The 21,618-nt window shown below is 47.1% G+C and overlaps 1 long non-coding RNA gene across 1 annotated transcript; it reads left to right on the top strand.

Annotated features, from left to right (window-relative positions):
• Positions 1-1,920: 1,920 nt before the first annotated feature.
• On the top strand, positions 1,921-19,324 carry LOC122233990. The gene is made up of 3 exons (XR_006211674.1): positions 1,921-3,598; positions 18,185-18,391; positions 19,289-19,324. It is a non-coding gene; the product is annotated as an uncharacterized LOC122233990 (long non-coding RNA).
• The last annotated feature ends 2,294 nt before the right edge of the window (positions 19,325-21,618 follow it).

Below are 21,618 nucleotides of genomic sequence, written 5' to 3'. Positions count from 1 at the left end.
TTTAAGCTAAGTCAGACCAAGCTATGTGTTTCCTTGTTGGTTTTTGTTATTCTTCTGTGCTTAACTCTCTGTTTCTCTCCCTCCACACTCAAAACTGTCTGTAAATAGTGTTTTATGGTACAGTAGAACTACAAATGTTATTTTTATGGTAAGGTCCCAAGTGGTTATTAACAATCTAACCCTAATTGCGTGACCTCTTCCCCGAAGCCCCCCATGTGATCCCCCATCACTCTCCCTCTTAACTCCGGATGCTTTGGCTACATTGGCTTCCATTTCCTGGATCGGGACACGTGCCGTATTCTCTCATGGCCTCGACACATGCTGGTCCTCCGTCTGGAACAGGGCCCTGCTGAGTGCACATTGTTGCCTCCCTTGCAAATCTTTGCTCGTCCAGAGCTACAGGATGACTCCCTCCAGCCTCTGGGTCTTAGTCAGATATTCACTCCCAAGGAATATGCCACCCCACCTTGTTAGAGCCACATAAACACAGTTGGGGGCCTGGGCGGCTTAGTTGGTTGAGCTTCCAGCTCTTGATTTCAGCCCAGGTCATGATCCCAGGGTTGTGGGATCGAGCCCTGCGCTGTGCTCTGCGCTAAGCGTGGAGCCTGTTTAAGGTTCTCTCTCTCCCTCTCCCACCCCCCCCACCCCCCCGCCTCCCCCCTTCTCCCCTGCTTTACTGCCTCTCTCGAAGACGTTAATAAATAAATACAAAAGGACTTAGCAGAATTGATGGAATACGCAGGGGTTGGATTACATCTGCCCTGTGAAAAGAAGGACTGCATGCTTAGTGACAATAGGGTTGGTCTCCGTGATTGCTCCTAGGGCATGACACTTGTTCTAGAAGTAGCTCAAGAAAGACTTGTTGAATTGTTTAAAGACTCTATATGAAAATACAGTATTTGAATGACTTTGAAAGGAGAAACTTGGGATGAGGAACTTTCATTTATTTGACTAGGAATGATGCTTTGTGATTTCAGCCATTTTTCCATTTGTTTTCATTACAAATTTTCTTCACAATTTAGACAAAGGTATGGGATATGACATTTAAGATCGGCACAGAACAACACCTAAGGACAATAATCAACGGAAAGGTTGTCTTTGTGGGAAGGAAAATGCCTCCTGGAAGCGGTTTTAGTGAGATTGCCGCTTTCGGGGCAAAGGTGAAAGCCTGCTGAGTGTAGTTTCCTGCTGTGTTTAGTTTAGAACTTTGAGCACCTTCTGGCCCCTTGTAACGTAAGCAGTGGTTTAGTATGGCAGTGGAGTACCTGGAAAGTTTTAGCATTTTATCTTACCTTTTTTTTTTTTTTTTTTTTTGACTCCTAAGCTGTTGTAATAAAAATGCTCCTGAGCTTTGAGACTAAAGCTTCTGTTTAAATATAAATTCTCCAGAATGGAGTTGGTGCCTTAATGTCCTTCCTACCCCAGTTTTAGCATTTTGATGACCAAAAAAGTAATCTCTTTGGAGGGAAATACACCAAAATGGAACTGTATGTTATTTTTTTTTTACCACTTATGTTTTCTGATTTAAAAAAAAAAAATGAACCTGTTACGTAATTGGCAAAAAGATTGATTTTTGAAGAGACTAATTATGGCTATAATTTGGGTGACAGAGACTTGAATTTTTGGTTTGGATAAGAGTGTGCTTAATTTGTGTGGTTTTAACTTTTTAGGTAAGTAAGGGGTGAGGGGAATTGGTTGTGGTTGAAAGCATCTAGGGACACCATTCTAAAACTTAAGAAATCCCACAGTTTTGAAGCTGATCTGTGACTAAAGAGTTGAGTGGGTTTGCATTGTGAAAATAAAAGAGGTCTGTCCCATTAGTACAGCTGAGGTTTCCAAGGGCTGGAAGGACTGACAGTTCTGTTGCCGGTGGAGGCTGCCCGCCCCCCCCCCCCCCCCTTCCCCAGCCTAGGCCGAGGCCGTTGTGGGAGTTACCGTGTCCTTCCCGGCTGGCTGAGGGCAGGACCCAAGTTGCCAGCTCTGCCCTTGGCATCTGTGCAGTGAATTATTTATTAGCCTCAAAATCTGTAGGCACTCGTTTTCCACTTGTAAAGAAACCAGTGCGCACCAGTTCACTTTATAAAAGTGTTGGCCTTTTCTCAACGTAAAACATTTTTGATCACCTAGATCACAATTTTTGTCAAGGTTAAGTAAAATTTCATAAAATCCCCCTCCCTTCCAATTGTTTAACTGTAAAATGTTACCTTTTAGAATGGTGAAATTGAAATTTAACTTGTGAGTGCTTAATAAATGTGATATCAGAGGTTAGTTTTCATCTAAAATGTAGCAAATAGAGTTCTTTTCTCAGGGCATTAATAGAAAGTGCCCCACTCCTTGTAATGGCAAGCTCCAGAGCCAGGATGCTAATGTCCTGGAATAATGACTTTCTAAATAATGAGAAGTTTGTGTAAGGTTTTGGCTTAAGTTATGATTGCTTTGTGTTCCACTGCATTCATATCTAGCAAAATAAGATTTTCACTTAATTCTGTGTGATGATGTAAACTTGAAATCATTGCAGGTGTACCGTATAAATGTGTCTAAAATACAGAAGGTGAGGGAAGCAGTGAAGAACCTTATTACTCTTGAGAGAGAAAGCCTTGCTAGCACGCACCATGTTTCTAAAGTGTGGTTTTACATCCTGTAAAACAGGAAGTAAAAATAAAGAACAACAACAACAAAAAACCCCAAAGCAGCACTCTTGAAGGAATTTTTTTTTTTTTTTTAATTACAAAAATGCCTGGCTACTTCAAGGATGTGCAGAACACTTAAAAAGAAAAACTCTGACCTTGTGGATGATAGAAAGAAAGCCCAGGTTTTGGGGTCTGAAACTGACAGGGTCCTTAGTTTAATGCCCCAGCCCTTCCTGGGGCTCCGGTTTCAAGGCGTGTTTAGACTTTGTGACTCTTTTCCTTTCCAGACGTAGATGATTTGCTCCTGATGTGTTTGGATTACGTTGAGAACAGTCCACCTGAAATTTGAAGTATTTTAGTTTCGAGATTACTATATTAAATACGCTAAAACTCAAAGCATTTTCTTGTAGGAAAATTTTTCCTTAACACTTAAGAGGTAATCTTTGAATTGTGTCCTTTGTCTTTATGTATGAAGCTTGGAAAAGTGATCTGTGCTTTTGCTCATGGTTTAATTTTCTGCAGATGCAGCCTTAGTGAAATTTACACGGGAGCTTTATTTCTTTTCAGAGAAGCGATTAGATCTAATTCTTCTAAAAGTGGGTTCTCATCAGATGATGGACGTTTTATTTATTTTCATTTATCTTAATTTTTTAAAGCAGCCTCCACACCCAACGTGGAGCTAGAGCTTACGAGCCTGAGGTTGAGAGCTGCGTGCTCCACCCATTGCGCCAGCCAGGCGCCCCCAGATGAGTGACGTTTTAAAGAGGACTGTGTTGAAGCAGTAACTCTCATTTTCTGCAAAAGGCTATTTGAAGGCTAAAGGCGCAGTGAGGGGTTAGCAAGTTGGGAAGAACATCTTTGTCCTGGAATCTAACCTATAGTCTCCTCCTTTCCTTTCCTTGATAGTTTTCTTTGACGCCCCCAAATGTGTTGGCCCAAGGGGGCTGAGGAACAGACGATGAGGAAGGGTGAGTTACGTTCGATGGTGACACAGGACGTGGGGGGGGGGGGGTGAGGGAAACACGTGCACTCCTACTTGGGAGGAGCGCTTGTGTTTTTGTATTTCAGTCGTGTCACTTACTTTTCTATAGCTGCTGTAACAAATTAGCACAGACTTGGAGGTTTAAAACCACATAGATGTGTTATTGTACAGTCCTGTAGACTAGGAGCCTGACGCGAATCTCAAGGGGGAAAATCCAGGTGTTGGCAGGGCCATTTCCTGCTGAGGGCTCCGGGGGACACTGTTTCCTTGCCTCTTCGTCTCTTACTGGCTCTTCACATTCCTAGGCCTGTGGCTCCTTTCTCCACCTTTTTTCTTTTTTTTTTTAAGGGCTTTTATAAAATTAAAAAAAAATGTCTTATTTATTTTTGAGAGAGTGCCAGTGGGAAAGGGGCAGAGAGAGGAGGGGGACAGAGGATTCTAACTGTGCACTGCATGGGGAGCAGTGAGCCTGATGCAGGGCTTGAACTTGAGAGCTGTGAGATCATGACCTGAGCCCTAGTCAGACGCTCAACAGCCTGAGCCCCCGGGTGCCCCCCTCTTCTCCATCTTTGAAGCCAGCAGTTTTGCATCTCTCTGACTTTCCAATGTCACATCTCCTTTCTACTCTGTTCTGTCTCACTCGTCCACTTTTGAGGACCCTTGTGATTATATTGGGCCCACCTGGATAATCTCGCCTAGGCACCCTGTCTGCTGATTAGACCTTAATTCCACCTGCAAACGTAATTCCCCTTTGCCGTGTGACTTCAAATACCCACAAGTTCCAGGGATTAGAATAGGGACTCTTTGGGAGCAGTGTTTTGCTGGCTATGCTAGGGTTCCATGGATGCGGTCATCATGTGAGGTTGGATCAGGTCATAGAGCTGGCTCCGGTGCTTTGCCTCAGTTCACCAGAACCATCTTGGCTCTGGGAAGACTCAGCCATCAGTCAGCCAGTGTAGTCTGGCATTGATGGGGAGTTAGTGAATGTGGTAGAAATACTTGTCCTGGATGAGGTCTGGCTTTTTTGTTTGTTTGTTTTTTAAAATAAACTTTTGGGGCGCCTGGGTGGCGCAGTCGGTTAAGCGTCCGACTTCAGCCAGGTCACGATCTCGCGGTCCGTGAGTTCGAGCCCCGCGTCAGGCTCTGGGCTGATGGCTCGGAGCCTGGAGCCTGTTTCCGATTCTGTGTCTCCCTCTCTCTCTCTGCCCCTCCCCCGTTCATGCTCTGTCTGTCTCTGTCCCAAAAATAAATAAAAAACGTTGAGAAAAAAAAAAAAATTAAAAAAAAAATAAATAAAATAAACTTTTATTTTGGAATAATTTTAGATATACAGAAGTAGGACACACAGTAGTACTAGGCCAGGTTCTTGAATGGTAACATTTCCCATAACACTGCTAAGGTTGTGAAAGCTGTGAGATCAACATTGGTATGTTACTCTCGATTGAACCCCAGACTTCATTCAGACTTCACCCATGTTTCCACTGGGGTCCTTTTAGTGTTTCAGGGTCCCACATGACATTTAGTTACTGTTTCTTTAGTCTCTTCTGTCTGTAGCAGTTTCTCGGCTCTTGTTTTTTATGACCTTGACAGGTTTTAAAGTTTGTTTATTTGAGAGAGACAGAGAGAGGGAGAGAATGAGAATGAGTGGAGGAGGGGCAGAGAGAGAGGGAGAGAGAATCCCAAGCAGGCTGCATGCTGTCAGTGTGGAGTCTGACATGGGGCTCAATCTCACAAACCGTGAGATCATGACCTGAGCCCCTACCAAGGATGCTCAACCGACTGAGCCACCAAGGTGCCCATGACCTTGGCGATTTTGAAGAGTACAGGGTTTGTTTTTATGTCTTTGTAACCATTCACCCATTTGGCACAGTTACAGAGCTCTGTACCACTGACTTCTGGGTTTCTCTGCTTTTCTAAATGCAGGCTGCCTTATAGTAGGAGAGCAGTCTTAAATTTTTTTTGCAACTGGAATGAATTACTTGTCTTATGCAGGGGACTCGTCAGACTAGACACACTTTGCTTTTCCCACGTTATATTGGTTTAGTCACTCTTACTCACTGCTCCTTGGGCCAGGCTGTGTTGTGGGTGCACAGAGGGACTGAGACATGGCCCCACCCTGAGGTTGGGAAGGAAGAGAGGTTGGGGGGGGGGTGCTGTGACATGAGAATAGGAGTTGAGAGGAGAGAAAGCATTTCTGGCTCTGAAGTCTGGGAGATGTCACGGAGGAAGTGTTATTTAAGAATCCGTGAAAGGGGTACCTGGGGGGGCTCAATCTGTTAAACTTCCAACTTTGGCTCAGGTCATAGTCTCGCCGTGTGTGCGTTGGAGCCCCACGTCGGGCTCTGTGCTGACGGCTTGGAGCCTGGAGCCTGCTTCGGATTCTCTGTCTCCCTGTCTCTCTGCCTCTCCCCTGCTTGCGCTCTGTCTCTCGCAGATAAACATTAAAAAAAACTGAAAAGAATCGGTGAGATATCGGGGTGCAGAACGCAGGGTGAGGCTGTCAAAGACTGTGGGAAGGACTGGGAGATAGCCTGTAATGTGGGACTTGCCAGCTAGACCTGTTTGAACACGCAGCCCTTGGAAACAAACCGCGGCAGATAAAGCTGGGAAAACGGACTGGGCTCAAATTGTGTAAGACCGGGTCTGCTGAGGAGGGTGCGGGGCACTGCCCCTGGTGTGTCCCAGGGTGAAGGTGGTGGACGGCCAGATGGAGGTCAGAGTGGCACCGGGGGAGGCTTTGCAGCGCTCCTGGGCCTGAACTCGAGGAGGAGCGGAGAAACGGGGAGTTGGCTGCCGCTCTTGGAGGCAGGTGAATGCAGGGTCAGCCTTGTGTCTTCCAGTTCGTACTTTGACCACCGCCGTCCATTTCTGGGCAAATCATCAGGTTTAGGAAAGCTCACACCAGCAACACTGCTGTAGAAAGTAGGTGCACCGTTTTCCAGGTAAAAATGTAAAACAGCTAGTTGGAAATGGATGATGGGGGGTGTAAAATTTGTCGTAGGAGCATAACTTGAATTCAAGTGAGTGGCAGCAAGGCCCATCCCAGAAAAGTGAGGAGTGGGGGGCTTGTGACAAAGCCTGGCCGAAGGCCTGGCAGAGCTTGGGGAGCGCCCCAGACGGGGGGCGGGGGGAGGCGGCCCTGTCATCGGAGGAGGGCAGCGTGGGCTAAGACCTTCCTAAAGCATCTAGAGGACCTTGAAATGGGGAGGGGGTTCAGGTGCGCTGCGTGAGCGAGTCGTCCAGGCCAAGTGGTGCTGACTAACACGTATTTATACACAATGCTGGAAAATGGGAGTTGAGTTGACTCAGTGGATGGAATGGGGCAGACAAGTGAGGGGCAGTCTGGCGAGAGGTGGTGGCAGGTGAGGAGGTGTGGCAGAGATGGAGTGTGGGAGGCCGTGGAAGAGAGACAGGAGGGGGGCTGGGGCCCAGGGGGTGGAGACGCCCCTGCTGTCATGGTGCAGTCTGACGGGCGGAGGCCAGGAGGCCAGACCTCATGTCCAAGACAGGGGCAGTCTGGTTGAGACCGTGTGAGCTGCAGGCCAAGGATAGTAGTTTTGGGTTCATATAGGAGGGCTGGAGATTTGGGGGGCTGGAGAAATAACCTGCTAGTGCAGGCAATGCAGAAGGATTTGCTGTCTTATTATTTTGCCCAAAGTAATCTCTACACCCAGCATGGGCTTGAACTCCCAACCCTGAGATCAGGGTACATACACTCTGACTCTACTGACAGGGCCAGCCAGACACCCCCCCCCCCCCCCCCCCCCCCCCCCCCGTACTTCGTTAGACTTATGACTTGTGTTTGTTTTACATTTTAAATATGTCAATGCATGTATCAATAGATACCTGATCAGTGTTTGCGTGAAAGATCAATCTTAAAAGTTAATGACTTAGAAAACGGGCTTGTGGCTTGAGAAGAGGAAGGATACCAGTCAGGAAGTGTACTCCATGTAACAAACATGTAACACTTGGAACGTGTGCCAAGCATATTAACTAAGTGAGAGTATTCCTGATTTGCTTTAAGTCAGTAGAATGTAGGCTTTTTCCTGCTCCGTCACAGCACTGTTACCATGTGCTGGGGCAGAGGGGCTTTGTCCTTGTGTCTGTCTGTGGTTGGGCAGTAGTGAGACTCTGGGCGTCTGGCGTAGGCAGCTTTCTGTTGTGTGGCTGTCTCTGTTGGCTGGACTCTAAGTTGAATGTAGTTTCATCGCATTGCAGAAATCAGGGTAGAGCGCAAATACGTGTTTCGGACAGCCTGACCATTGCAGGTGCCCAGGACAGGGTGCTCTTAAAGGGAGTTGCCTCGGCCACGGATGGACTATTCGTGTGTGGTGTGCTAACTTCTTTCTGTTTACTTTTTTTTTTTTTAATGTTTATTTATTTTTGAGACAGAGAGAGACAGAGCATGAACGGGGGAGGGTCAGAGAGAGAGGGAGACACAGAATCCGAAGCAGGCTCCAGGCTCTGAGCTGTCAGCACAGAGCCCGATGTGGGGCTCGAACCCATGAACCGTGAGATCATGAGCTGAGCTGAAGGCGGACGCCCAACCGACTGAGCCACCCAGGCGCCCCCTTTGTGTTTACTTTTACTTACACTGTCCACACTTCGGCTAAATCTCCTTGTTACCAGCCCCTCTATAACATTACACATTTTTCCTTCCACTGGTTGACAGCTGCTGTTTCTTTGAGGGAGAAAAATTTTTATAGCTGTTATACTGTCACAGAGCTAATCCAGCCTCTGGTTCCATGGTTAGTTCTGTAGGTCTCTGCCTTTCTTGCCCCTTCTCCTTTCTTGGTACAAAAATAAAAAAATAAATAAAATTGTTTTTTAAGTTTGTTTATTTTGAGAGAGCACGCGTGTGCATGGCAGGGGGGAGAGACAGAGAGAGAGAGAGAGAGAGAGAGAGAGAGAGAGAGAGAATGAGAATCCCAAGTAGGCTCTGCGCTGTCAGCACAGAGCCCCACGTGGGGCTTGAACTCGCGAACCGAGGGCTCATGATCTGAGCCGAAACCAAGAGGAGGACACTTAACCCGCTGAGCCACCCAGCTGCCCTGCCAGTCATCCTTTCTTGATTTGCAGACTGCATGTAGAGCTGCAGAACAACGCAGTCTGGATTTTGTAAATTACGGGTGCCCCTGACTCCAGTGATGACGGCTGCCAGTCACAGCAGGGAGGGGGGTGGGTTGGAGGACTCCTGCAAAGTCCCTCAGCAGTCGTGGCCTTTCCTCACCCTCACTAGGTTGGGTTGTTATTGTTTGTTTGTCCGGGAATCCTTTGGAGGGCTGTGATTTCAGGTGGGCAGAGCGTTGTATAACTGAGGCAGTGGTTTTAAGTTTTTATTCCCATATGGGCCTGTTTCTCAAATGTTGCGATTTAATTAAGCAGTAAAAGTTACTCTTTGGATCGTAAAACGTAAAAGTCAAGTTTGTTCCAGATGTTAGTGAGTTTATACTAATGTTCTGTTGTTAACATCATGTTATCACTTGGGTTTTCTCTTCTTGTCGCATGGAGCTTTCCTTAACAAAGAGGTTCATGGTAGCAAAGGGAACAATCAACAAAATGGAAGGACTGCTTACGAAAAGGGAGAAGATATTTGTAAACCATATATCTGATACGGGGTTAATATGCAAAATATATAAAAAACTCATATAATTGAATAGCAAAAACCCCCCAAAAAACAAAAACCCGAATAATGCAATTAAGAAATGGGCCAAGAACCTGAGTGGACATTTCTCCAAAGGAGATGTACAAAAGGCCGGCGGATACATGAAAAGATGCCCAGCATCACTAGGCATCAGGCAGATGCAAATCAAAACCATAACGAGCTGTCACCTCACACCTGTTGAAACGGCCATGGTAAAAAGCACAAAAGATAACACATACTGGCGTGGCTGTGGGGGAAAGGGAGCCCTTGAGCGCTGCTGGTGGGAATGCAAAGTGGTGCGGCCATTATGGAAAACAGTATGGAGGATGCTCAAAAAGTAAAAATAGAACTACCCTATGATCCAGCAACCAATTCTAGGAATATATCCCCAGGAAATGCAGATGCTCACTTGAGAAGGTGTCCGCACCCTACGTTCATCGCAGCATTATTTACGGTAGCTGAGAAAACAACCTAAATGTCCCGCTGACAGGCGATGGATAAAAAAGTTGTGGTCCGATGAAATACTATTCAGTCGTTAAAAAAGGAGGCAATCCTCCGTGGGTGGCAACACGATGGACCTTGAAGGCATTGTGCTCAGTGAAATAAGTCAGGCAGAGAAAGATAAATACTCTATGGAATCCAAACAAAACAAAACAAAAGCCGAACTCGGAAAAGGAGATCAGACTTGGTGGGGGGAGGGGGAACTTGGAGGTGGTGGTGAAAAGGTACAAACTTCCAGTTATCAGATGAGTAAGCGCTAGGGGCGTGCCGAGCTCCCGGCGCTGTGTGACACACGGGACGGTTGGTCGTTAAGAGTAAGTCCTGAGAGTTCTCTACACAAGGAGAAAACGGTTTTGTTCTCATTTTCCTTTCTGTTGTGTCTGTGTGGGAAGATGATGTTAGCTGAACCTGGTGTGTAAATCATTACACAGGAACGATAGATGAGGCTGGCCTGTTGTTCCCCTTAAACTTACACAGGGATGTGTGTCCATTATTTGCCAGTAAAACTGGAAAAAAACAGAGATCATGGCAAGATCTCGCTGGTGTTCACTTAGTGCTAGGAGTGCCATTTAAAAACCTCTTGAACAGGGCGAGGCCACGGGATTTTTGTGGCAGCTGGGAGTGCTCTGAAGTCCACATGGCTCACCGGCTCTGACCGCTGCTCCTGTCTGCCCAGTCATTGTGGCCGGAGTGTGCGTCTGTAGGGCGACTTTGCTTGGAAAGATGTGAAAGGTTAGCACTTACACATAGTCTGTAAACCGAATTGATAACAGGAGTGAGTGTCACGTGCTGGTTAGTCTAGGGAAGTAGTTTTTCAGGCTGCTTTAAATAGTCCTCAGTTTTATGAAAAGTCGTTTCTGAGTAATGAGATCTTTTTTGTATCAAGTCACATCTGTTTCATAGAGGAGGCAAACCTGCCTGGTAATTAATGTTCTTCTGGTGACACTACCCTCTCCCAGGTCAGTTTCCTGACACCCAAAACTCATAGGGACTGTGGCAGCAGGGTGGCACATTGTCCGTAGAGTTAGCAGAGGTGGGATGTTTACCTGGCATGGGTCATTTCATGTGAGGGCCCGTGGGTCGCCGGAGGGTGGCTCAGTTCAGGCACGTTTAGTTTTCCATACCACCTCGTTGTGGAAAACTTGGGAATGATCAAGGTTTCATTTTGTTGAGGTGTGGTTCTTTGATGTGAGAGTTATGGGAATAAGGGTTTTCATTAAGCATGGAGACTTGTTTATGAGAAGTCCTAACGAAAAATTCCTAGGAAGAAGCTGCTGATTGCTGGTGGTTGTGCCAGGAATGTGCCGGAGGACTGCTCTCCACCAGCCATCAGGTCTGAGCACAGGACACAGTCCCAGGAAGGAGCCTCCCGCTGCTGCTGTGTGTTGAGTACAGCAAGGGTGCCAGGCTGTCGTGAGAAGGACCTCCAGGTGGCTTGTGGGGGATGCTGTGAGGCCCGAGCGCTGGCTCTTTGGGACCCTGTGTGTTGACTTGGGGGGTGAGGGGAGAATGTTCTCTGGAGGGACGGGGGACATCAGGTTGGTTACTGGTGTAGGGTGGGGTCTACATACTGCTGCTGACGTGAGGAATAGGATCTCTTATTTTTGTATAGATTTGAGAGATTTCAAAAGAAGGGTAGACCCCAACGATTTGCCTTTACTTATCCTCTGCTTGTCGTCTTTCCTTCTGTCGTTGTTGCAGTCGGACCGTCTGTCAGGGTGATGGTTCCCGCGTGCAGTCTGGCAGTCCTAGCACGGCCCTCGAGTCGTGGGGGAGTTTCTGGGCCTGAGCCTGCCAGCCCCGAGGGTGTGCGTGCTGCTCCCCACAGTCTGGGTCCAGGCTGGCCGAGCACTTGTCCTTTGTGTCCTGGTGGAGACTAGTTGGGAACTGTTTCTGAAAAAGTAAGCCTCAGGACCAATTTATTAAGCACTCTGCACGTTAAACCATTAAAAACATTTCTTTTGTTTTTCTTTTGAAGCCGTAATAAGCTGGATATAGAAGAATACCCAGAAACAAATGTGAGGTCGAATGTTTAACATTTAAAAATGTGTCAGTCGTGTTTAATAATTCTGAAAGTATTTTACGGTGAGCCCTTTTTCATGAAGCACAATTAAATCATATCCAAAGGTGTGCAATCAGCAGTGCTCTGAAAACTTGAAGAAAGGAAGAAAACACGCCCCGGCTGTGTTCTGCCTGTAACTTCTCTGCGGCTCTAGCGTCCAATGAGGTCAGCTTACGTCCAGTGTGTTGAGGAAAAAGGGTAATGGCTTTGACGTAGGGTTCTGGGTCCTCGTTATCAAGATTTTGATAGAGCTTGCTCGTAGCTAAGCACTTTGTATCAGGTGAGTCAGTTTAATGAAGAGGTATCTTCATTAAAGATGTGGTTGAAGTAAGCTGGTTAGGAAGATGGTGTTCGTCAGGGCACCTGGGGGGCCCAGTCTGTTGAGCGTCCGACTTCAGCTCAGGTCACGATCCCACAGTTCGTGAGGGTTCGTGAGTCTGAGCCCCGCATCCTGGCTCGCTGCTGTCAGCGCAGATCCCACTTCGGATCCTCTGTCCCCCTCTCTCTGCCCCTCTCCCGCTCTCTCAAAAATGAGGAAACATTAAAAAAAAAAAAAAAAAAGAAGAAGAAGAGGAAAGAAAAGAAAAGGGTGATCCTCATCTTAAATACTGCAATACTTAGCCAGGTTTTCAGGGAATAGTTTAGAAAGTTCCTGCATCGCAGGGTTGATCTTTGCCTTTTACAAGTTTCTCCTCCTGTCCGAAAGTAGATCGCTCCTAAGAAGCTTTCTTCTAAGCTGAAATGATGTAAAGCAAGGAAGCAGTTACCATTGATTTGTATGGGAAAAATTTTGAGTGTTCCCAGAGTCAAAAAACGTCTGTTAGGCTTTTCTCCTATCTCAGGACACCTCCTGCTAATGGTCACACAAAATAAATCGAGGTAAAGGACAGAAGCTTAAAGATCCAGTTCAGAGCTCTGGAGGCTTGATGAAGAGATTCTTCTTTTTTTTTTTTAACAATTTTTTTTAACGTTTATTCATTTTTGAGAGACAGAGCATGAGTGGGGGGGAGGGGCAGAGAGCGAGGGAGACGCAGAATCAGAAGCAGGCTCCAGGCTCTGAGCTGTCAGCACAGAGCCTGTAGGGAGGCTTGAACTCTGAAACCACAAGATCGTGACCTGAGGCGAAGTCAGACGCTTAGACGACTGAGCCACCCAAGCGCCACCCCCCCTTTTTTTTTTAAGCTGTATTTCTGTATTTTGAGAGAGACAGAGACAGCGCAAACGGAGGAGGGGTAGGGAGAATACCAAGCAGGCTCCAGGCTGCCAGTGCAGAGCTGGACGCGGGGCCCAAACTCAGGACCTGTGAGATCATGACCTGAGCTGAAACAAAGAGTTGGATGCTCAACCAGCTGAGCCACCCAGGTGCCCCTTGATGCTAGGATTCTGAGTGTAGTTCCTGGGGAAGGAGCTGGGTGGGGCCCCTGAATTCTGTTTTTGTAAAAACAGTTCTTTTAAGTTGATTTATTTTTGAGGGAGGGGAGGGGCAGAGCAAGAGGGAGAGAGAGAATCCCAAGCAGGCTCAGCACTGTCTGCACAGAGCCCCACTCGGGGCTCAGTCCCGTGAACCCTGAGATCATGACTTGAGCCGAAGCAAGGAGTCGGACGCTCAGCCAACTGAGCCACCCAGGTGCCCCTGAAATTCTTGTTTTGCAAAAGCAAAAATGCTCTTTGGATTTCTTTCGGTTAGTGAAAGCTGGTACCAGTATAGGTCTTTCATAAAAGTCAAGTGGCCTAACTCAAACTTTCAAAAAAGTGAGGTTATCTGTACTTGTTCGTTTTTAGCCAGAGCTCTCTCTGGTGTAGAGTTGGGGGTTGTGACCTTGGTCTGTATATTCATAAACTCCCCATCTTTATTTTGTATTTTTTATTGTGATTATAAATAACAACATTTACCCTTTTATCTTAAAGTGTCTAATTCAGTGGCATTAAGGACATTCACAGTGTTGTGTAATCATCACCACTGTTTCCAGTACGTTTTTATCACTCCAAACGGAAAGTCTGTCCCCATTAAATAGTAACTCCGCATTTATCCCTCCCCCAGTTCCTGTTAACCATCATCTACTTTCTGTCAACTTGATGACTCTAGGTGCTTCCTTTAAGTGGAATCATAAGTATTTGTACACTTGTGTCTGGCTTATTTCACTTAGCATAATGTTTTCAAGGTTCATCCTGTTGTGAGCAGAATTTCCTTCCTTTTTAAGGCTGAATAATATGCCATTGTATGTACATACCAGTTTTCTTTTTCTTTGTTCTTTAATGTTTATTTATTTTTGAGAGAGAGAGCACAAGCAGGGGAGCAGCAGAGAGAACGAGACACAGAATCTAAAGCAGGTTCCAGGCTTCAGGCTGTCGGCACAGAGCCTGACGCGGGGCTCAAACCCACGAACTGAGAGATCATGACCTGAACCTAAGTCGGCCACTGTGACTGACTGAGCCACTCAGGCGTCCCGCCGGTTTTGTTTCTCTGTTGATGAATACTTGGGTTGTTTCCGTGTCTTAGCCACTGTGAATAATGCTGCCGTGGACATTGGTGTGCATATGTCTGTCCGAGTTCCTGCTTTCCGTTCTTTTGGGGATATACCCAGAAGTGGAGCTGCGGGATCGCATGGTGATTCTATGTTTAACTTTTTGAGGAACTGCCAACGTGTTTTCCACAGCAGCTGCGCCAGTAACACATTTTTTAAAGGAGCGTTCGTTTTACTTTTTATCATGAAATACAGAAAAGTAGAGTGGTAAAATGAACATCCTGTGCGTATCACTCAGATTTAACAATTAGCACTTTACCGTACACTTTATTTAAACTTCATTTAGGCCTGTGTCTTACGCAGTCACATTACCTTTGTCACACTTAACATAACAGACAATAATTTTCTGTCGTCTTAATGCTTAGTTTATGGAGTACTCTGTTTTGTTTGTATTTATTCTGACAGAGAGAGAGAGAAAGAGAGAGAGAGCAGGTAAGGGGCAGAGAGAGAGGAAGAGAGAATCCCAAGCAGGCTCCGCTCTGTCAGTGCAGAGCCTGACCTGGGGCCCGAACTCATCAACCCATGAGCTGAAAGCAAGAGTCGGATGCTTAACCGACTGAGCCACCCAGGTGCTCCTGGAGTACTTTGATTAATTGATTTTGTAAGCACCTTTTAGTCTACTAAACTTGGGCAACAAGTCAGTGTTTCCCCCCCCACCCCAACTTTTTAATATGAAACTTTTCAGAAATACGGAGAAGCAGGGAGAGTACAGCGATCACCCCGTGTACTGCCATCTGGATTAAACCTTTGTTAACATTTGCCATGTGTCCTGTTGCCTGAAAATTGAAAGTGAGATGTAGACCTCATGACCCTTCTACCTCATGGACGTCTCTGTACAGTGACTGCACCCTGCATTCTGCAGCATCACGTTACGCCTAAGAAACCATTTTAGATAGTACAGCCCGTTAGGTCGATAATGCTAGGTCGAACCTACACGTGTGTTCATCCCATTCATGTGCTTGTCTTTGGTCATTTAATGTCAAATAACCCTCCTTGCTTTGTTTTTTCTTCGTGAGTCCAGACCAGTCATCTGTAGAGGGGAATGCATTCTTGAGTCGTCTGGCTTTTTCCTGCTTATGTGGTTTAACTTGTTCCTTGTCCTGTGTTTCCTGTAAATTGGAAGTTCGGTTGAAAGGCTTGATTAAAGTTAGATTAAACACTTTTTACCCACATAGGCAAAATTATTGGTTCAAAGTATTCATATCGTGATGAAGGATCACTCCATAGATTACTTCTTGGTTGCAAAGGGTCATGTGTGTGTTTTTCTTTTTAAAGTGGGCTTCATGCCCAACGTGGGACTTGAACTCACAACCCTGAGATCAAGAGTCGTGTGCTCTACCTACTGAGGCAAGAAGGCGCCCCTGATGTGTTTCTTTGTAAGTGGGAAGACCTGGTGGTCCCTACCTTAACCATGTGATGTAACTCCTCGTCACTCCTGATTCATAGTGTCATCTATCAGATGTTCTTACCTTATGTTTCACCTGAGTCTGTATTAATGACCATGTGCAATGAGGAAGCCTTGCTTGGATCCTGGTTTGGAGGCAGGGAACACAATGGCTTTTAAAAAATGTTTGGAGGGGCGCCTGGGTAGCTCAGTTGTTTAAGTGTCCAACTCTTGGCTTCTCGTGGTTCGTGGGTTTGAGCCCCGCATTGGGCTCTGCACTGACAGTTTGGAGCGTGTTTGGGATTCTCTCTCCCTCTGTCCCCCTCCCCTTTGTGCATGCATTCTCACTCTCTAAAATTTTTTTTTTTTAAATGGGGACATTTGTACATTTACATATGAACTAGATATCAGATGATTAATCTGAATTCTATCCTTTCCTTTCCTTTCCTTTCCTTTCCTTTCCTTTCCTTTCCTTTCCTTTCCTTTCCTTTCCTTTCGTTTTCAGAGAGAATGCAAGCTGGGGTGGGTGGCAGAGGGAGAGGGAGAGAGAATCTTAGGTTCCATGCTGAGTGCAGAGCCCGATGTGGGGCTTGATCCCACGACCCTGGGATCGTGACCTGAGCTGAAATCTAGGGTCAGATGCTCAACCAGCTGAGCCACCCAGGTGCCCTGATATTTTGCTTCTGCATGGTAATGATTTTGTGGTTTTGTTGGCGATAACTTTGCTCCAGTGATATGCAGACGGAGAGGAAGCGTGAGCCTTTGAGTCTGTGTGGGGCCGGCACGTGTACCTGTGCTAGTTCGTATCTTTTCTCTGTTTCACGTGCCCACGCAAAAGTGGGAGAAGTACTTCCTGCCGCACCATTTGGTGAGGTAAATTTAGCATGCTTAAACCGTGTCCTTTTAATGATGGACGAGACCAAAGAACCTTGTTCTCATTGTTTCTTAAGCTGCTTGTCTTCATTAATAGATGCTCATGGAGTAGACTTCTGCACATTTTTCCTGTTTTACCCTTGATTAGCTCTGAGCTTGAAGAGCTCCACGCGTTACCGATCGCCAGTCGGCTCTTGGGTGCCAGTCTGTGCACATATGTGAGTGTGTGTTGTGTGTCCTCCTGTAGAAGAGGAAGGGTCTGCAGAGAGACTGTGAAGTCAGGGCCATGTCTGGTCTACGCCCCGGTTCTTCTGATGCCTCTGAGAGGGCCAGGTTCCTAGGGAAGTGAGGAGAGGACAAGGTGTGGGGAGGAAGGTGGGGTGTGCTCCAGTGTCGGTTTCCAGTGCGGGTAGTAAACAGGAGTGAAGAATGAAAGACGGGGGCTCCTGGGGAGGCTCGGTCGGTTCAGCGGCTGACTTCGGCTCAGGTAGCGAGATCACGATCTCGCATTTGTGGGTTCAGGCCCCGCGTCGGGCTCTGTGCTGAGGGCTGGGAGCCTGGAGCCTGCTTGGGAGTCTGTGTCTCCCTCTCTCTCTGCCCCTCCCCTGCTCATGCTCTGTTTCTCAAAATAAAAACATTAAAAGGAAAAAGGAATGAAAGACAGAGATGTTTGTGTGTTAGATGGCTTAGGTCTTGCCCACTTTTATGATAGAGAATATATAAGCAACACGAAGAGTAAAATCTTGACATTTGACAGAGGTTGGCTAGAATTTTCAGGTGAAATAGGACAAAACGGAAGTCCCTGTACTTAGGGTTGTTAAGACCGCATGGTGATGCAGGTTGATTCTGTCGTGAGAGCTACAATTTTGTATATTCTTATATTCACGCAATTTGGTCTTATTCTGCTTTTGTCTTTATGCTCACTTTTCGTGTTGCAGATTGTGATTCTTTTTGTGTCGGCCGGCACGGGAAGTCTGGCCCCTGGTCCTCGACCTTCCAGTGCTTCACGCCTTGGGTGTCCCCGCGGGGTGGTCCTTGCGCGTGCACGCTGCTGAGCGTGTGCAGTGCTTGGTGCAGGTGCTGGAGGCAGAGGCTCGCTCTTGTGCACTTCCTCTGGGGGTCGACTCCGTACTCACACGTATGGAGCTGCTTGGTTGTCCCTCATCGTCATGATGCGGGTGTGCCACAGCTTCTTTAACCTGCCTGTTACTGGCGGCGTGTCCTTGTTCCCCGCGTCTTACTGTGACAGAGGAACATTTTTGTATGTGTGTGTAAGTCATATCTAGTGGCTGCGTTCCTAGAATTGCTAGGTCACGGGTTATGGGTATTTAAAATTTCGATGTTAGGGGCGCCTTGGTGAACCAGTCGGGTGGGCATCCAACTCTGGATTTTGGCTCAGGTCACGATCTCGTGGTTCGAGAGTTCGAGCCCCATGTCCGGCTCCATGCTGAGCCTGAGGAGCCTGCTTGGGAGCCCCTCTTGGGGCTCTCTCTGCCTCTCCTCCACTGGCGCAAGCCATGTAGGCACATGCTCTCTCTCCAGATAAATAAGTAAACTTAAAAAATTCTGTTTTGGTTTTCTAGATTGCTTTCAGTTGAGATGGTGCTGGCTCATGTTCACCAATGATGTATGAATGCTTCCAATTTATTTTTAAAGACCATTTAACTGCTTCGTGTTCTACATGTTTCCAAGTGACCTTGGGGCAAAATTCTGACTTTTGAGAGAACGTCAAACCAGTCATCCTTTCTGAATGGATGGAAAGGTTTCATACATTGAGGGACCGGTGTTTGGTGGGTATATTTTACAGAGATTTCTCTATTTCTGTCTAGGAAAAGCTGAAAAAATTAATGGTTAAACAGTTAATGTTATTCATATTTGCCATGATTGTAGTGCGTTTGCATGTCTGTATGATGGTGAAAGCCCTTGTGGACCGCAAGGATCATGTAACCATGTCAGCTTGGGAGGTTCAAGTCACCTGCAAAGCCAGGGGATGGTTCTCGGCTGAAGGTTGTATCTGGTTCTGGAAGAAGGGGAAAGTCTCTCTTGGACTGTCTTCTCTGAAGGCAGAGATTGGTCTCCAGAAGCACAAATGGATTTGGGGAAGGAATACCAAGTCCAGGAAGAAGGTGGTGGATGGTGACTTCCTTTGTCGTCTTCTGTTTGTGCATGGAGTGGCAGCGGTCACAGTGGCATTGGGGGGAACAAGGACCCACCCCGCCCCGTGTGCGAACAGGGAGAAGAGTCTTCCTGGGCTGCCCAGTCCCTGCAGCTGGAGGGCTCCCCATCCACAGCGGCTGCTGGGAGAGCCCCGCCCCGCGGAGTCCGGATCTGCCTGCTTGCCTGGTCCGTCCGAGGCAGGTGTGGGCCCTCATGGTCCAGACGCCTCTCCTGGTTTGGCCAGCTTTGTTTGTATTTCTTCCTCATGTTGACATGTAAATAATAATTATATCATTACAAAGCAAGTCGCTTTACTGTTCTTTAAACAAGCTCAGAACAGAGAGTAACACGAAATGTTAACGTTAACCGTCTTGCAATTCAGAGTTCTGATTCTACCTCCTGGGTGTGGCTGGGTTATTAAGAATCGTGACAAGCAAGAATTAGCTCTCCAGGTGTTGAAGAAAAGGTCTTTTGAATTTTTTTGTTAAGGTTTTATTTATTTATTTTTAATGTTTACTTATTTTTGACAGAGAGAGAGGCAGAGCATGAGCAGGGGAGGGTCAGAGAGAGAGGGAGACACAGAATCCGAAGCAGGCTCCAGGCTCCAGGCTCCAGGCTCCGAGCCGTCAGCACAGAGCCCGACGTGGGGCAGAAACTCATGAACGGTGAGATCATGACCTGAGCCGAAGTTGGACGCTCAACCGACTGAGCCACCCAGGCGCCCCAAGATTTTCTTTAAGTCATCTCTACACACCCCATGTAGGGCTTGAACTCAAGGCCCCGGGGTCAAGAGTTGCACGCTCCACTGACTGAGCTGGCCCTGGGGCCTCAAGGTCTTGTGAATTTGATTCCATTTTTTGACAGCAGGTTGACAGGACCTGAGTTGGCTTTGTGATTTTGTGTCTTGCTGTGAGAGAGTATTGGCTAGAATTGTTTTCTTCTCAGAATCTGTGTTTCTATCTTTCCATCATTGTTTTGCTCAGCGATCTTTATGTCCCTTATATCTTTTCAGGCTTTGGAGGGCATTTCTTGCTTGATGTAGATGTTAGAACAAAGGTGAGAACTTTGATTTGGTTGTACTTTTGATTTTGATTGTAATTGCTTTTGTGGTAGCTTTTGACCCTGCTCCCGGATGCAAAAGCGGAGGACCTGGTGTACTTCATTGAGAGCAGTTTTAGTACTCATAAAATAGCTTTGAGATTTCTGGTGCGGACAGTATAAAATTATTTTAGAATAATTGGTTGGTTGTGTGGATGGTGACTAGTTAGCATTATTGTCACTGTTTATCTAGTTCTTTATCAAAATGCTTCTCCTGACTGTAGCATTTCATTGTAATGGAGAATGATTTTCATGTAAAGCTGGTTGCTGTACAGTGTCTTTCTGGTTGCTATGGAAACAGTAAGGTGTGGTAGTGAGTGCTAATCAAGTGCTGGGTTACCCTTCCTGTTCACCCGCTGCAGCTCTCTGCAGCGGGAATCGGGAATCGGGAGGGAGGGCCCCGAATTGTCCTCTTCTCTCACCCTGTTTGGTCACAGAGGTTTCGGGATCTGGATGGTTAGAACAGTGTGATTTTCTTTCCCTCCAGCTTAAGTGCTGGGGGCTTTTGTTTTTTGGCTGAGTGGTCCTGGGCTTCCTTCCTGTGTGTGCGTCTGTCTCCCAGCCTCTCCGCCTGTCCTGTAAGATCCTCTCTCAGGACACAGGCAGGAGGGTTTGTTGAGAATCGCTGTTAACTAAGACATGCTACAATTTGGCCTGAGCTGTGCAAGTCCCCGCAGCCAGCCCCCAATTGAGACCCTTGTGTCTCTCTGCAGCCGAGGGCAGGAAGAGAGGGCAGGGAGGGCCCTGCACCCTGCCGGGCAGGGAGGAAGGCGATCAGTGCCTTCAATTTGAAGATTTAAGTTCGATTTTAAACGAGATTTTTTGTGTGTGAACTGTGGATTTTCAAATCTGTTGTGCGTCGTCCTTAGGACTGTCCTTAGGTGGCAGATTCCACCCCAGAGAGCAGCGTTCTGTTAACTTACTAAGAAAACCTTGCAGTACAGTGGCTGTTGGAAGCTACAAGGTCTGTGAGGAAGAACTTGGTCTCAGCACGGTTGGCATAGTTTGTTTGAATCGTATGTTGTAACGGAGACTTAAAGTTCTGAAGACGTTCTCCTGAAATGCACGGCTGAGAGGCCTGTATCCAGCTGTCATTTGTGTAGGTAAGGAGGCCGTGTGGAGTAGTGCGGGTGGGTTCTGTGCCTACTGCCGCGGGACAGGTGACCACAGGGGGTTGTGGCTTAAAGCGATACACAGGTATTACCTGATGGTTTCTGTAGCTCAGGAGTCCAGGCATGCCTTAGCAGGGTCCTCCGTTCATGGTCCCACTTGGTCACAGTCCAGATGTCAGGTGGAATTGTGGCCTCCGTGGAAGCTGGAGGCGGGGGCGGGGAGTGGTCTGAGGTCATCAGAAGAATTTATTTCCTTGCAGTTGTAAAGTCCCTGTTTTGTGCCGCCACCTGGAGGTCCCCACTCTTGGTCCCGGGAGGTCCCCGCAGTTACTTGCCCTGACAGGTAGCCTCTCACAGGTAGCAAGTCTTGGGCTCCAGCCTAAGATGGGGTCTTGCGTAACAGGAGGTATTACGGAGGTGCCGACACGTTTGGCTCTGCCACACTGCCCCCCTGACCAAGGAAGAGACATCCTCTACCCTTTGCCATATTCCATTGGGTAGAAGCAAGTCACGGGTCCCACCCACTCTCCACTCCGGTGAAGTGACTCCCCTCAGAGGCGGGGTCTTCTTAGGGTCTGTGGGCCATCTGGGGTGCCATTGGGACGGGGTGCTTTTTAATATATCAACTTTATTTTTTTAATTTTTTTTAA

The sequence above is a fragment of the Panthera tigris genome, chromosome E2, assembly GCF_018350195.1.
Source record: "Panthera tigris isolate Pti1 chromosome E2, P.tigris_Pti1_mat1.1, whole genome shotgun sequence".
NCBI classification, from domain to species: Eukaryota; Metazoa; Chordata; class Mammalia; order Carnivora; family Felidae; genus Panthera; species Panthera tigris.
This window is presented reverse-complemented; position numbering and strand designations above follow the sequence as displayed.